The sequence below is a fragment of the Vespa crabro genome, chromosome 2, assembly GCF_910589235.1.
Source record: "Vespa crabro chromosome 2, iyVesCrab1.2, whole genome shotgun sequence".
NCBI classification, from domain to species: domain Eukaryota; kingdom Metazoa; phylum Arthropoda; class Insecta; order Hymenoptera; family Vespidae; genus Vespa; species Vespa crabro.
Genome location: NC_060956.1, coordinates 22,337,892 through 22,355,677, shown reverse-complemented (window position 1 = coordinate 22,355,677; position 17,786 = coordinate 22,337,892). Strand labels below are relative to the sequence as shown.

General features: G+C 40.4%; 1 protein-coding gene across 1 annotated transcript in view; it reads right to left on the bottom strand.

Moving 5' to 3' along the window:
* LOC124433006 (probable serine/threonine-protein kinase kinX) overlaps positions 1–17,786 on the bottom strand; it is a 95,505-nt gene that overhangs the window by 11,541 nt on the left and 66,178 nt on the right. The window lies entirely within an intron of this gene.

Genomic DNA, 17,786 nt, shown 5'->3' with positions numbered 1-17,786 from the left:
CGTAACGAAGTACCCGTAGGCGACCCGTAACTCGAAGCGCAATTTTGTGCATCTTGAAAGAACGTTCAAAAGGGGAAAAGATTTTTCGACGATTTTTTTTCTGCAAAACGGCCGACCGTAGGAAGGACATTTTCGCATCGTAAATAACCAACTAAAGTATCGATTATTATAAAAGACTGATTTTTCAGGTCACACGCAATGGCTACGAGAAACGAAAGAGAGTGCACTTGTTCTTCTCCACTTACCAGCAAAGTTTTCCACGAAGCAAACGAATTTACCATTTGAACGCGATGAATTAACGAAGAGAAAAAAGCGGAGATCTATCTGCGTTACTTTTTCCGTCCTACGATGCACGCGATTCGTTCGAATTAACATACATTAACGTACACGGATGAAAAAGTAAAATTACAATCGGTCAAAAGTCGTTCGGCCGGTCGATGATCGAAATGATCATCTACGTTCTATATTCGTCGATGTCGGACGCGCGATTTTTGGCCACGACCGTTCATTCTCTTAATCGATTCGCTGCATAAACGATTGCACGAATAGCTTTCGACGTTAATTGACCGGAACGTCATCCGCTAATCTTGACTACGATTCTGGTAAGTTGTTTTTTTTTTAGAAGACGCCATGCATACGATCATTTCGAAGCGTTTGCTTCTCGTCGATAGACGAGTTTGTTTGCCATTCTAAATCTAATAATAAAGAAGAAAAAAAAGAAAAAGAAAAAAGGAAATATCAGACGAAGAACGATAAGAGAAATATGAAAATGTTCCATCGCTGCTTTATCGTAAACACATTTCTAAAAGTTCCTCGGTTATTTTGCTGCGATAAGATAAAACGAACGAAAAAAATGAGAAAGTAAAGAGATATTAGGTCTTTTATTTAGGATCCTTTTGAGGATCCAGCAATGAGCTCGTTACGAAAAGGGATCGTAGCTCGAATAAATAACTCTTTCTCTCTTTCTCTGAGCTTTCGAGATGCATCTCGGCGCGATATCGCGGTTATCTGCAAGCTCGATGCCGACGTTTCCCCGGTAGTTGCATATGTAACGACTCTTTGACCCTTTCTATGCGAGGCTTTAAAAAAAAAAAAAATCTCCAAAGCATCGACTCCCCCAGACTTTCCGTGTTTACGCGGATAGAGCAGGCTCGAAGAGAATTTCGTCGATGAAACGCCGCGCAACTATGTGAAATTTCATAAAAGTGAATCTAACTTTTTATATATTACATCGATTCCAAACGCAATAAGATAGAAAATAGTTTTATCGGAATACCGTGGATCGTTCTCTCGTCGTAATCCGTACGATACGATAGTAGCTAGTCGACGTATTTATCCAAGCGACAGATATTTAACCCTATAGCAAATAAATCCTTATTCGATCGTCGAGGACGAGAAGAGAACGCACGATTACGCGAGACGTGTCACCATGTAAATTTCCCAGGCCGATCGTCGATGTGGGGGTGCGTTCTGAAACACGCATCGTACAAAGGCAATCACGCGAGGTACGAGGCGCTGTGGTGCAAGGTTTACGGGTTAAGCTAGAGAGACCAGTTCGCCGGAATAGAGCGTCTCGTGCGAGAGAGAAGGCGAATCGTGCGGCTTTACGTGGCCGAGTTATGCATGAGAATACCGGAACGAGTTCCTTCGAGGATCATGATTTACTCTATTACCGGCCCAACGCGATCGTTTCGCTTCAATATAGAACACCGCATGTTATCTCCAAGGGACACTCTTTCGAAAAAATCACGATAAAAGAGTAAAAATGGTAAAAGCTTTGCTCCTCCGTTTTCTAGGGACTTTACTTTTGACGAAATAAAATTCGAATAAAAGAGAACACAAGATCTCTCGTTTTTCACTTACGTACGTGAATCGTCGTGCCTATCTAATTAATTATATAATTGTATAGCGAGCCCGTATAAGTAAGGTGCGAGATTTACTTTTGTGTTACAAGCGACGAGAGACGATCGATAGGAAGCGCGATAAAACTTTCAAATATGCTCCCTATCGGTTATCGTTGTTTGCGGTCACCGTTTTCCACTCGAAACATTAGAAGACCGAGTAAGATGGAAATCGATTTCGACTACGCGACGGGGATAAGTCTCTTGCGGTTAACCCGCCGATATATTGAAAGCAATTTTAGCTCGATATTCGACGACGAGCGATAAATAAAGGCACGCCTCGTTAGATAGAATTCGTGCTTTGGTTTCGACTGGCTGCCTCCGAATACGAAACGATTCCGATTTCTTCTCACGTCGACGTCAAGTCCAAAGTGCTTACTTACCAAACACACACGTATACGCGTCGTAGGTATGTATCTCGATATTATTAACCGAATTCCAACGACCTTTTCTAAGATTTATCAACGCCGACAGAGAATCAATCGAATATAAATATTCCTATTGAAAGTAGTGCTCGGGCAAAGATAAATTGACTCTATTGGTATAGAGGCGGCACGAAGTACAAAGATGGAATAAAAGTTTTGCGCGTTCTGAACGAACGAACGAACGAACGAACGAACGAACGAACGAACGAACGAACGTCTTTCATTTCTTATCGATGGACGAAATGACCTTTCGTAAATTGATTTTATTTCGGGTATATTAACGGACCGCGATGAAAATCAATATTTAATATTACACTTGGCGAAGAGTTAATACTCTCCGATGTATTCCCCTTCTACATACTCCATACTTCAAAGGTCTCCCTTCGCAAAGTTCTACTCGTAAAACCTTGTCTGCACTTACGCTGGGTCCCGTTGTATCTGCTTAAATAGAAACCTTAAGTAAAGTTAACTTTGCACCACCACCCTGCCGTCACTTTCCTCCTGCACGTCTCTTCCCGTGTTTTAATCGAATAATCTCTTTCTTACGACAAAGTTACATCGATATTTCGATCGAAGAAAATGTCTCTTTCAAAGTAGTAATGATTAAAGAACCGTTAAAATTGCATATAAAAACGTAAAAGAGCCTGATTTCAATGTCGTAGAAAAGATATAATATCGAATAATTGAAATTGCATTTCATCGCGCTAAATATATAATAATAAAATTTCAAGCGACGTGTTTATTATTTCAAATGGTGGCGATATAACACGCTTCAAATTGATTATCGAAATTGACTTCTCGCTATACATGCATATATAATACTTTTTTCTCATTCTCTAAATAGGAACGTCGAAGCAACAACGGTTCGCGCAAAATATTCGATAAAACGAAATATTGGACGGGAAAACTCGTTGATAGCTGGGATCCTTGGGCGAGTTAAAATACAAGCAATTAAGATAATTAAAAGGTCTGACCGCACAAAGGAAAAATACTTGAAATCAAAGCAATCGTTTGATCCAGAAATCTATAATTTTTTTTTCTTTTTCGTTCGCTTTTCGGACTTGACAACGGACTAGAAAGTATCTACAAATTACGAGACACAGGATAATTATCTATACGTCGTTCGTGCTCGCGAAGCCGAACGATGAGAAATGATGCAGGACCGAATGGCGCTGCACCGCTAATTAGGAAATTTCCTGCGATTGGCTCGAAGCTGGAGAATCGCTGGTCAGGAACAATCGAACGAAGAGAGTCGTTGCCTCGTTTGTTGAATAATCGTCTATTATGGCTCGTCGAGAATGGCAAAACAGAGAGAGAGAGAGAGAGAGAGAGAGAGAGAGAGAAAGAAAACGAATATGTAAATAGAATGGGATCGAACGGTAATGCCGAGGTATTAGCTTAATTTTTGTCGCTGCTTTCGCTATGTCTACGTTAACGTTGCGAGCGTTGAGACATTGTTTACATTCAACCGAGCGACGTGACGGTCCGTTGTGTACCGACGATAATAACAGGACGACGAGTCTTCTTGTTTACGTCGAGGTGTGTTTTATTTTCATCCAAGATACGACAGTACTCCTATATAAGTTGTGGAATAAGGACGCAAAGTTTTTGATATGAAGACGACGATAAGCGACCAAAGAAATTTTGTACAAATCCATCGAAATAAATGTAACTTTTCGATCTCTTCGATATGATGGTCAATTAGATGATATAATACGACAAAATGTGATGGCGAGGAAGCAAATATTGTGATATTTATCGCTTTATGAGATACCTTAGAAAGGATCCACGCATGAAAACGTTTTAAAATGCAAGTCGCAGTAGCCACGAAGGTTCGTTCACATATATATATATATATATATATATATATATATATATATATATATATATATTTTTTTTTTTTTTTCACATTTACCGGGACGCGAGAGTGTACGCTCGAAGTATAGGGAGTAGCGTGGCGTTAAAAAACCGCAGGGGAAATCTTTTTTTTCCGTTATGCCATCGCACTGTGATTTTTGCCGCATTAACAAACACGGATAGATGCATTAGCGATATTTCGATACGAATGGCGGTACGGACGCAGCGGTATCTTAAATTTTTCTCTAATGAAAATGTTCGATCTGTGCTTACCAACAAATTCGTTTTTTCGCGTTCGAATCGTAAAGAACGATAAAAGGGCGAATTTAATGTCACAACGTAACATAGTTGGCCTAATTTCGCTTGTATTCGACACGAAAGGCGTTCCTCGTGCCGCGCATCGAGTGTCTACTCTTTGAAACGATTAATAATTTATCATTTTGTTGGTGTAGTTGCGTGAAAGTGCAATGAGAAACGACGTCGGCCTCGTTCCACATAAGCATCGCTAAACTATTGATGAGATTATTGATTCGTCTGAGAATATGTGTGCATTCGTGCTATTTGTATACGCAACGTGAAAAAGTTTAATACAAAAAAATACTTCAAATTGCGATCGTTAGGTCGTAGCAAACGATAATACATATGTAATAGAATAGAAAGAAGAAAAGAGTCTGTTGGTTTGACAGAAAACGTAAATATTCCCTGGTGCAGGCAGGTGCACTCCGCCGGTCGATAGAAAATGGATTGAGACGTTCTCTAACGTGGCCAAGAAAAAGTTGCGATCGTTTCTATCTCCGTCGAAAAAAATGTCGTTTCGAAACTTTTATAGCTGCGCGAATCGAATGGTCGATTTAAATAGAAATCATCGATCGGAGTTGAGAGTAAGAAGAAATTCCGGTAGATTACTTAAAGATTGAAAACGGGGCTAATAAAGTTGACGAATTTAGTCGTGCTATTGTTTGAAATACGCATTATACTGGGATAAACTGTGTGAAACGTAGAAACTCCTTGGGAAGAGTAAACTTCGTTACCGAGTACTACCGAGTATATTTAAATTATTCACTTTGTCAGAGCTCGAAAAGTTGGATATCCCTCTTCGTTCTGGGAATATGAACGAGTGACGATTTCGAGGGTTTTCAAGGCTTTGCCCGTGTCGTTTGAATCATGAGAAGAAGAGACGAGACGAATAGTCGTGTATCCTCCGAGACCGAGGAGAAAAGAAAAACCGGCCAATAAGAAGAATAGAAAAAGGCGAGCGATAATGACCGAAAAATCGTAAAAACTTTACGTTTTGCGATTTTCCTTTCTCTTTCTTTCTTACCTCTTTCTTTATCGTTTTCATTTCGTTCCTTCTTTGGTGCACAAGAACACGCGATACACGTAGATGCTTTTCGTTCGATTATTCGCATCCTGGACGAGATATCGGTGTCTCGTAAAATCGCCTCGTAAAAGATGACTTCGGTTCTTCCCTGACAACGAGAGAGAGAGAGAGAGAGAGAGAGAGAGAGAGAGAGAGAGAGAGAGAGAGAGAGAGAGAAGGTTACGTAAATCCAGAATTGAGAATAATTACATTGAAAAATGTTTTTCGAAATGGCAATGCCCTATTAATGTGGTATAATTTGATTGGGTGCGCAACGAAGCGGGAGAGACATCGCCATAGAGAATGGAAGAGATCCAATTGGACGAGAAGTGCTCAAAGAAAAGCCCCTTTGATTAACGCGTGCGTTTAAAGGCAACCAACAGAATAGCAGGACGAACCAAAGCATTGGGCGCTTTGTAGATAGTATTATATACCCAAGTTTCCTCCATGGCTAGCTTGTCTCCTTGTCGAAGTCTCTCTTAGCTTTGTCGAGCTTGCTAAGAAAACGTTAAATTAAATTCCATGATTTTGTCACGAATCGCTTCGATTCTCGTTCGATAACGTTAGGAAATCGGCGAGTCGAGAAAAAAACGACAATAAGAATTCTTTCCAAGTAAAATTCTTTGTAAGACGATCGATCGACCGGTTAAATAACTTACGTTCCTTCTTATACGCGAGGGAATAAGTGCAAGGCTCGAAAGATCTCGTTAATTCTTTCTCCCTCTCATTCTTTTTCATTTAATCTGGATTCCGATACCTAGGCCGCTATTAAGTGGAATAAGTCGATAGAGAGAAATATAGCGTCGGTGCAGTTTTGACTCATATAACGTGAATCTTCAATAAAATTTCATATCAAATATATCAAACTATACGAATGATTTTCTTTTAAGGGACACGATCCCAAGCGTATCGCGTGAAGAAATGAATTTCAGCTCGCTCGAAGCAAGAATAATCGAGTGAATTGAGAACGAGGATGAAGGTGTAATACTTATTGAGATTGTTGGAAAATTTATTGAGTTATTAATTATGCGAAAAGTTAGTCGAGAACTTGTAAATTGGCGAAAGCTTTAGAAACTCTCTCTCTCTCTCTCTCTCCTCTCTTTTTCACTCCCCACTTTTCTCTCCTTGCAATATTTTTTACAAGAATATTTCCAATGGTTCGTGCAGCCTGACGTCGTGAGTACGCTATTTATATTGCATGATTAATTAAACGCGCCAAAGTATAAAGTTGCATTGGATCTCTCTCTTTCTCTCTCTCTCTCTCTCTCTCTCTCTAGGTTGTACGCGCGAGCAATAAAAGTATTGTGCAAAATAAATTACTTATTTGGCGCTGGTCAGCTTAGACTTTCAGCGAAAGCTGCTTCGTTGGATAAATTTTCGGCCGAACGATTTTATCAAATGTTCTGTTGTTAGATGAAATAATTAATCCGATTATCTATATGATCCCATAATAGCTAGTTCGTCTCTCGTTCTAGATTCTTCAATTTCATGTTCCCCCAATTTTAATCAGATTAAGATAAAATAAATGATTTTCTATCGTAAGATTTTTAACGAGTAGTTGCATTAATATAAAGATTACGTGTACATATAAAAGATTAGTTTATCGGGGTATTACATTGTTCTCCTTTGATTTTAATCGAGCTACTTATCGCACATATTTCTTTTAGCTTTGACAAAACTTCGAAATAAAAATCCTGTCCCAGGGTGACTTTTTCAATATATCATGAAAAAGTAGAGTTCTCGAACATGGCAATCACTTAATTTTCTCGCTCGTTAATTCAAACCAATAAATGGAGAAGAGTTTTACGATAGAATCTTGGAAAGACGTGGCAACCCTCGGGGAGCATCCTCCCTTACGATTCCGGATAATAATGAAACCTTCACGAAACGCCCCTAGAATTCTTGAGTAACGAGAGTAAGCTCCCGATAGAATAACCTTTCGATCATGGTAAAAGTGCTACTTGAAATTTATCTTTACAATTTCTTTGCGTTAGAATTCTACTCTTTCCGTCTTCACGTTTTCGCGATTAATTAAAAAGAAAAATAAATAAATAAAAATAAAAAGAAACGTATTGATAGATCGATCGATTAATCGATCCGGTATTGCGTATTATTTACGAGTTTTATTTTCTGCCGTGATAGCGTTTGAAATAACTTTTAATTAATCACTGAACGTAAAAATATGAATAAATAGAATTTTTTAATCGCATCGATCAGAGCCAAATTCACGAGAATCTTTCCTCGTGCAATCCTGCGTCGTAAATATTTTTTTTTGTTTAATGTTTTTTTTCTCTTTCCATTCATCAAGAGGGGTGCACGCTAACGCAGAGACGAATTTTCGCAGAAAATCAATTGCAATTAAAGGCTTTGGGAAATACATCGACATTTTTCCGCGATTCTGCAACAGGAATATAATTCCGTTAACGATCGAATCCTCGTCGCTTTTAACGCGAAGCGCGAATTTATTCGCGCTTCTGTACGCATTTCCGCCGATTTATAGAGTTCGCACGTCGGCTGCAATGAGATGCCACGATCGCGATGTAATCGTCTCTCTATCTCTCTTTCCCTTCATACGATGGAGTTACAAGCAGAAAATTGGCAAGTCAGTATTCCCTTTTGATGCAATCAACGTTAACGAAGGCAAAGTTCTCTTTATTTGCATACATGGCATTCTATGCGGTTTGCAAATGGCAAAGTACTCGACGTAAGCAGAATTTGGGAGCGAACGGATATCTATGCCTTTCAAAATCGATTATCAAAGATTTCTCGCAAATCGCGGAAGTGGAAAAGAAAAAATTTCTAAGCGTTCACGTTTAGCTACCAGATAGATTTTGGTAAATAATAAGAATAATAGGAGCGATTAAAAGGATTCTCGACAATAGAGTAATACTGTTTCGAGAAAATGGGAAGATGAAATAGATAAAGAGAGAAAGAGAGAGAGAGAGAGAGAGAGAGAGAAATATTATTGGCTTTAAATCGCGAACCCGCTGCGAACAACGTTCATAACGGCGAACGAAGAATAACGACGTCTGGACGGAAGAAGAGAGTATCGCGTGCTTGCGTATTTTCGTTCGACATAATTTAGAGCGTACTCGAAAAAAAAAAGGATGAAACTTTAATATAGCCATAAAATAAAAGGCGATAGTAGCGGTGCCAATGGTTTCGAATCCAATTGACATATCTACTTGGAATATTTTACGATACACTATTATATCTTTGTCGTTCATCAACTATAGCAAAAATGAGATCGTTTCTCGAGAAAAAATGGAAGGTTTCGTTTTATCGTCCTTTCTTTTAACGTCATCCTCGAACTCGATAGTAGGCATCGCGATGCGACTACACTTACCGAGCCTCGAATTTCATTTTTAGTCATCCATAAATCGTAACCGACGTGTAATACAATCCGATGACGACGCATGAGCTGATTTCAATTTGTCGAAATACGCAGCGATTCCTCGTACAATTCTCTACCCTACATTTTTATATAGCATGGATAACGTATCCGTAGGAATAGTAGATATATACGCTCGAATAACGTTCGATTAACGTCCCATAATAATGTACGTGTAGTTAAATTGGTTCGCGATTATCTTAAATTATGGGCTCTTAAAGATAGATAGAGAGAGAGAGAGAGCTTCGTGCCTATCTCGAACGGATAGAAGGACGAATAAGGAGGCGAGAGAGAGGAAGAAACAAAGAATGGATGAAAAAAATTTCACGGGAATAGGGAAACTATCAAAAATATACATTCTCGTATACGTGAATTTACGATTTATCGCGTACCATAGGCCAAATAGGATGTTGGGCACGTTAGAAATCGTACGGTCGTTGACTTCTCTGTAAAGGTTTCCCTTTGAAAAAGATTACGGTCGTACGTAATCTCCTCGACAAAGGCTACAATTATCTGACGCGCCAACGAAATTCCGTTTCCATTTTCCCTTGGCATCGTATTTAATGCACGGACAAGAGTTTAGAATCCCAACGTCGGTCCATTAATATTTCGTACGTGTATACGAAACGTAGATGTATGTTTTATCGTAAACGATAACGGAGGTCGACATTTCGTAAATATTGCTCGTGGAGAGAAAATGTAAATTGGGAATCATGTCGTTCTCATATTAATAATTTCACCATACTCCAAATAATTGCGACTTTTTTGTTTCGTGAATAGAAAACGTTTCTTTTTTCTTTGTAAAATATTTAATAAAAATAATATCGCTCAATAAAAAAACCCATTGCAGTTTCCTCTTCGTTCTCCGGATTGTTCCATTGTCGGCTTTTACTTTTGTGAGGATAGACGTTTACCAGATCGGAAATAATAATGACAATAAATTATGTAGAAGGTCTATAAAATACGACACCAACGATAAAACGATGCTTGCACAGCGTTGGTCAATACTTTGAACCGTTGCGCCTAGCTACGACGTTACGAGCATCGCTGGTGATAATTATAGGGCGTTAATAAATTTTAAACTTGACTTTTTACACTTCTAATACGAGTCGTCCGAGTCGGTAAGTAAAGTCGAATCGATGATCCTCTTATCGCAACGACTTTTCTCCCAGATGTGACAAGTATTGCCGACAAAATGTCTGCAGAAAACGGTAAGATGGGATTTTCTATCGGAGCCGTCGGCGTGCGGACTGTTCCCTCTTTTTCTTTTTATATTTTTCTCTCTCTTATATCCTTTACGTATCGGCCATCAGCTCTTTCACGTTAGACATGGAAGAATCTCGATATCGACTATTCCGTGCACGAAAATATTTCAACAATTCTTCTTCCAAGGAACGTATTGCGCAAGGTTTCACCGTGTAAAAATATTCTATATGCGATTAATACTTGTCGGATGTAAATACGATATCGTGAAATGACGAGGAAAATCTTAGCTAAATTCGTTACTTTCTAAAACATCGTTTGCTGAAAACAAAGACGATGTAAAATAATTTACGAGGGATCTAGCAAAGTTTATAAACGTGCTAACACGAGCGACAGTTAATTACGGAGAACGTTATAAGGAGCACGACACACCGGGTATTCGCATTCAGACCAGCGAGAAATAACGAACGACACGCATTGTATTCCCTCACGAATTGATTACGTCGTTTGTCAAGTTTGCACTTCGTTAACTAGTCTCATATGTACACGTACATTGTTGATATATGGCTCGATTTTTCCAAAGAATATTTTAAACGTTTTTTTTTTTAAGTAGTAGTATACGTACGTAATAACCTTGAGAAAAATTGTTCGAAGGAAGAGTAAAAAGCGTATGTTCGAGAGAGATATAAAATCGAAATAAACGCGTAAATACGCATCGATTGGCGCACGCCAGTGATCGTTTATTATATACGCATATACCCAGGAACAATGACTTTGTTTACTTGACCTAGTATTTCTTCTGTTTTGTGTGCGTAGTGAATATATTCCACCGACGAGTATCGTCGCTCTCTCTTTCTTTTTATCTGAGCCAACGTAGCATTCGATGCAACCTGCTCGTAAATCTGACCAAGAGAAAGAACAAGAAAAAAGGTAAGAAGAGATGGGTGCAAGTTGAAAAGTTAAAAAAGAGGAGAAAGGAAAGACGAAGAGCAAGAACACAATCTGCGGAGGCTTGACGATTCACAAACATACGCGCGCCTTTTCCTTTGATCTTCGAGTCCGCTCCGTGTACTATTGTTTGTACGGATGGTAAAGAAGCAACAAGACAGTAGTAGTGACGACGACGAGCGCGAGCGCGACGATCGAACGAAGCGGTCGAACAAGACTGACGTACGAGGGCGAGAAGAAGGGAGAACAGAGGATGGTGACCGAGGAGTACGGCCGTGTACCAACGAAAAAGAGACATTTTTGTGGTGAAACAAAACTGGAGATGGGCTGGAAGAAAAAATGACAGAACTATGTACATGAATAAAATCCTACCGGATTCTCCCTCTCTCTCTCTCTCTCCCCGTCTGTCTCTGTATTTCTATCTTTCTTTTCGCTTTTTCTATCTAGCTCCGTTTTCATCCTATTGTCAATGAGATACCGGAGCTACGATGCTCTCGTACGCTTACGATGACAACAATAACGGTATGTTTTCATGAAAAGCTGCGATTAAAAACCAAAGCCAGCGAAGAGGAGAAGGGGGAGTGAGAGAGAGAGAGAGAGAGAGAGAGAGAAACTCGAAGCGTTTGGGAATTTGCTTGAAGATTCGAGCATGTTTTTCGAAAGCAACGTCGATACGATTGCACGACTTCCACTCCTTTTCCACCCTTTTCATCGTCGCTCGCTTCGCGATAACGTTTGATACTATCGTTATTAATCAATCGAGATTGCTCGTACGCGATTATTAATTGCACACCCAATTTTTTCTTATTATTAGCAACGCGACCTTCTCGCGAAACGTCAATCCGACAAGATTCGATCGATTCTCCTCATTCTCTCGCTTCTTTCCGATATGGGCAACGATAAAAATAAGAACGGAAACGTCATAAATCGCGGTCTCTATTTCACGGTCGAGAGATCGATAAGTGTCGACGAATAGTAAAGAAATTTTTATATGCATGAACGTAATCATCGGTATATATAGGTATAAATATTTATTAGTACCAAGGTAGAAAGAGTTTGTCGTAAAATTAAATTTCCTTTTTTTCCCCGTTAATAGGTTGGAAATTTATCTCAAAATTAAATTGATATGACGGAGAATGCTATAGGTAAAATCGTCCACTTTTACGTCAGCCGGCTTTGCTTCATTCAAGTCGATCCGTGTCGCGTTTAATGGTGAAAAAGTTGAATAAATCTTTTCCACGAGGACGAATAAAATTTAACGCGATCCCTTGCGATCGAAACGATCGCCCCTTTGACCTATCGAGAGAAAGATAGAAAGAAAAGTCTGTGATTTTTGATGCGACTGGTTCTGAATAAATATCAAATATCAAAATTGACGACGATTATGCGAATGGAATGATTTTTCAATCTTAGGGTAGATTTATAGATTAATCGTAGAATCGTGAGATATTCGTCGAAAGTTGACAAGCGATTCTATCGAAGGAACTGAAAGAAAAAGTATGTTCAAAACTATTCGACATTGGATCGACCAAGTCCACATCACGTTCTTCGGGCATATTTGAAAATAAAACGATCGATCGGCCTTTTATAAAGGAGAAGAAGTAGAGGAAGAAGAAGATATCGAGACGTTCGTGAAAATTTTCGCTAGATGTCTGATGTGTAACGGGAGCGACGTGCTGCGCCGTTGCGATATCGTATCGGATCTCGTTCAAAGCGAGCGGCCTCTGACGTCAGGATGGGGCTTCTCTAAAGTCGAGAACCAATACTGGATGGAGAAAAGAACGAGAGAGAATATAGATCGGTGGGGGAAGAGAGCGAGAGAGAGAGAGAGAGAGAGAGAGAGAGAACGGGCGAGGGGGTGGAACTCGACGAGAGTCGAGGCAGACTCGAGTGTCGGTCCGGAAGAGGAGTCAACGACTCGCGAGATCGCGGCATCGATTACAAATATTTAAAACACGAGGTCAGAGACGAGCGAGCTCTTCGAAGCAAAGTTTCGTTTTCAGCCGGCTCGACGAATGCCAGCTCAATACTGACTGGTTATGTGTCTCGAAAAAGTCTAATATTACGAAAGGTAATTTTATCAACGAAAACGTTTACGGCCAGCGGAAGAATCTCTCATTTTTTTCTTCATTTTTTCTCGACGTTCCAAAGACAAATGATCGTTCAGGAAAAAAGTTCGATCTTAATTCGCCTCGAAGGAATTTCGATCTATCGAGAGAAGCGGTCAAAATCCGTGGAGCCGTTAGGCGTACCGATCTTTTGTCTCCCCTCGAGATGAAATCGAAATCGTCCGCAAGAGAATTTAATTCCTTTTGCTCGCTCGCTCGCTCGCTCGCACGCGCGATCATCGTGTGATCGTTAATCCACTTTTCTCCGCCGCTGCGTTCGAATTACTATGCGATCGTTTCGAGGACGCTCTCGTTGAAAGAAGACCGATTCGCTTCTATGCGCGCCCGATTAAGGAGAAAAAGTACGCGAATCTTGTAATCGAGAATTTAATCTTGTAATTGAGAAACCTTGAAAGAGTAAGTTGAGATAGGGCCAGCTGGAACGATCGACCGACTCCTTTTGAAATATGAACTTTGTTGTCCGAGAGAAAGGGATATGCTTTTAGATTATTTATATAGAAATGAAAATATGTCGGGGGGAAAAGGCGTTGAATGAAAGGAATTGAATGAAAAAGAAAAAAAGAGATCATTTATGAAATGCGAAATAATTTGTCGCAGGGGTCAGGGATTGCGCGATGTTGTTGCGTGTTTACGCGAGAACGTAGTCATCGATTCCACGCTCGTTAAGGAAAATTTCCTCTTATTCGGGTCATTAGGATTAACATATCTTCCTGACGTTTTTCCATAGTTGCGAAACGATCCACCGAGGCACCAAGTGACGAGTAACGAAGGGTGTATTTCGAACGGAGAGGCGATCCCTTCTTGGGATTGAACCCATTGTTGCCAATTGTCTCTTAGAGAAAGGTTGAAAAAAGTCGTTGGGAGCACGCACGAGTCAGTGACAAACGTGCGAACGGAGAAATACGCCAACAAGTGTTTTTGGCACGAGTCAGCGCGTTTTTCGTCGAGGCAAGAATTAATTCCTGGCGGCTACTTCTAATAATGACTCGAGGACGATCGCGCGATACGTCACGCCAGTCGATATTACTACGGAATTTCGACGATTCGCATTCGCTTTTTAATCTCGTTTCGTTTAAATGAGAGACCGAAGGAAAGGGGAAACGAAAGAGATCAAGATTCTTCGCCATCAATGAAAAAGAAAACTGGGTTCGGTTGATAGTTATTACACAATAACTATCAATTACTTTGTTGGCCTTTGTTGCCGGTCGGATTAACTAATGTTCAAAAGGAAATATTCCAAAGAGAATCGCCACGGACGAATATACCCGATTGTAAGGCGAACGGGTAAGAGCTCGTTTCGTAGGAGCACAAAGCTGCTACGAAAGTTCTCCTTTTCTCGCTGGCATTATGTCCTTCGAATAGATACACGTTGGTCGCGACTATAAAGGGAATTAAACGAGTCCTCTTAGAAACCGTTCTCCTTTCCGATTACGCCGAATGAAATCAGTCGGAAATACTTATGCACGTCTTCAGCCGCCTTCTTCCTTGTCTTTCAACAAAGGAAGGGAGATAAAAGGAAAGAAATAAGAAATAAAACGACTCGATAGGGAATAAAACATCGCTTCGATTGACCTCGACGATAGGCCATATTCGTTTTGCGCGACTGGAGAAAACGGCAAGGTGCACGTCGAAAAAGATGGGCCGAATTTCATGATCGACGCATCGACGCAGTTATCGTTCTATTGTTTGCCCTCTATATCGAACGTGAAACGATATAAAAAGCAAGATAAATGTGTTAAGCGCACGAGATCGATATATACCTAGTCCGAGCCTAGCCGTGAAAATGAAGACATAATCGAATAAGCAGGTGAACTTTTTAATCGAGTCAAGGAATTCGCGGCAACGCTTAAAAAGCAGGACTTCTTTGCAAATGGAAGAGAGTTGTACGTAATCGAATTGTTACACGAACGACTAGGACCATTACCGCACCGCGATACCAGATGATATCGAGTGTATTTCTTTTTTCCTTTTCCTCTTTCCAACGTCGGTAAAAGATAACTTTATCGCGCGTTGCGTATCCATAGAAACGTGAAAAACATCCGAGATACGAAAACAATTGGAAAGCGTTATCATAGATATTGTTTTTCCGACGCGTTCACGCACGGAGAAGACGGGACACGTTGCTGGAGTGGGAAACGAGCTCGATAGTTTCTCCAACGTATACGATGGAACAAGGAAACGGGTTAAATTCTATTGAAGTGTATAACGTGTTCGATAGGTAATTCAGAGAAGGAGTACTCGAAACTCGAAAACTTGCAGAAGGCTCTCGGCTAGTACTAAACTACTGAACATTCTTCTTGAACGATGAACCATGGAAACTGTTTAGCGACACCGCGGAATATCGTTTGATATTAAATAATTAGATCGTTGCTCTTACCTCTCTGATACGGCACGAGAGATACCGGAATACTCTCCTATTGGAAGAAGAATGTATTAACGGCGAATTAAAACAGGTATCGTCGAGAGCGTGCTCCTAGAGTCACTGCACCTCGCGTATATGCATATTCATATTGAGGCCGTTCACCGTTCTTTCGTTGTCGACGTTTTCCTTTTTCTCTCCTTTGTATCCTCGCCCTTTCTCTCCGTGTATTTTTTCTTTCTTTTCTTTCTATCTATAAGAGGTAGATCAAACAGAGACCATAGAGAGGAATCAGCTTAAAACATGTATGCTAAGCGAACGATTCAATAGTATAATTGACAAAATTCGTTTTGGTCGTTGATCGTCATCCATCGGATTCTTCTTCTTTTTTTTTCTTCTTCGTATAAAGCCGATGTACGGGATCATACGTTACGTGTATACATATGCGCATACAAGTAAATAACACGTTGATATAGATTTTAGAGATATTCTAGAGTTTACACTCCGAAACACGCATGAGATTTAAATCATTTGGTAAAGGATGTGTACACACGCTCACACACACACACACACACACACACACACACACACACACGCATATATCGTTTTGTAATTCGTATGCCTATAATATTTCATATGTGTGTGTATATATATATTTATTTATTTTTCTTTTCTCTCTCTTTCTCTCTTCTTCTCGTTAGGTCGTCGAAGTGTAGACGATGATAACACACGGTAAAATACACAGGCGCACGCGCTCGCGCGTTCTCACATACACATACACCGGCGCGAATTCGCGTGCGCCCGGAATGAAATTCAATTTAAATCCTCTCGCTTTCGGGTCGATATGTCACGTGATATATCCACTATCCTCCACTCTAGTATCCATCTTTTTACGACAAAGAATGATTTCTTTTCTTTTCCTACTCGTCTTCCGTTTCTTCCTCTTCAACGTCTCCTCTTTCTTTTCTTCCAGCTTTCGCGTGGACGCGATTTCGTGATTTTCTACGAACCACGATTCAAGAATAACCTCGAGTAACGATGATAATAAAAACGATAATGATAATAACGACGATAACAGAAGGATGCGAGCCGTCGACGAGACTGTCGGGACTGTAAAAGAAACGAGGCTTTTCAAGTCCCCTTAAACTTTATTATGCCTCTTCTTCTCGTTACAACGACGACTTCTCGCAGGCTCCTTTTCACTGGAAAAATTTAGATCGTTACCGGTGAAACGCGTTACCGGTAAATCACAACACGTGACGCGCGCTCTCTCTCTCTCTCTCTCTCTCTCTCTTTCTCTCTCTCCTTTTTCCGAATCGTTTTCTATCAGTTGTTCGTTCTTACGAGAATCTACATTTCACCAATTACTACAAACGCATCACGTTCGTCAAATGTTAAACTCGATCGTTCGTTGTACCTGACACTTACTACGTTTTTATTTCATGTAAATTAGAAATTTTCGATTCGTTCGCACGTCCTTTCTAGAGACTTTCAAAGTTTAAGAGCATGCGAGTTCAAAGTTCATTCGTGCCAAGGACGATTTATCGTCCCAACAATAATTATTTTCTTTATAACAATCTCGATGATTTCACATCGCGCATGATTAGCGGTCGATGCTTTAAGATCAAACTTCTTTTGGTAATAAGTTTTCATCGAAAAAAGCGAGAGCGAGAGAGAGAAAGAGAGATGGGGGGAGGGGCGAGGGGGGAGGAAGGAAGAAAAAAATCGTCAAACTATTGGTGGGCATTTACAAAGGCTATTCGTAAAATCGAGAGAGAAACTAAAGAAAGGGAATAATCGATATGTTTTTTTCATGTCGTCTTCTCCCTCACAAAGGAAATCGAGCAAACGTATCACTTCTTGAAAGGAAAGAGCGCATCGTTTTCGAATCGGAAATCGGAGGGTTCTTGTGCCGCACGTTAACTAACGCGTTTAGCCGTTAGGCGTTAGCCGATGAAAAAGAATAGTAGTCGTTACTCGCGCGATACTCGGATCTCGAGCGAAGGAGGAAAAATCGCGCGTGCGACGATCCGATAACGATAACCGGCCGGCCGACCTTCCCGACATATTTTCTCTCGGCATTTCCACGTTTCCAGGAGGACGGAGGAGCACGCTAGTCGATCGATTTCGCCCTCGTCGGTGGTAACGAACGCTCTCTTTGCGAGCGTAGAATCCCGAGCGTTTTGTCGTAGATTCCGAGGCATTCCGAGTAA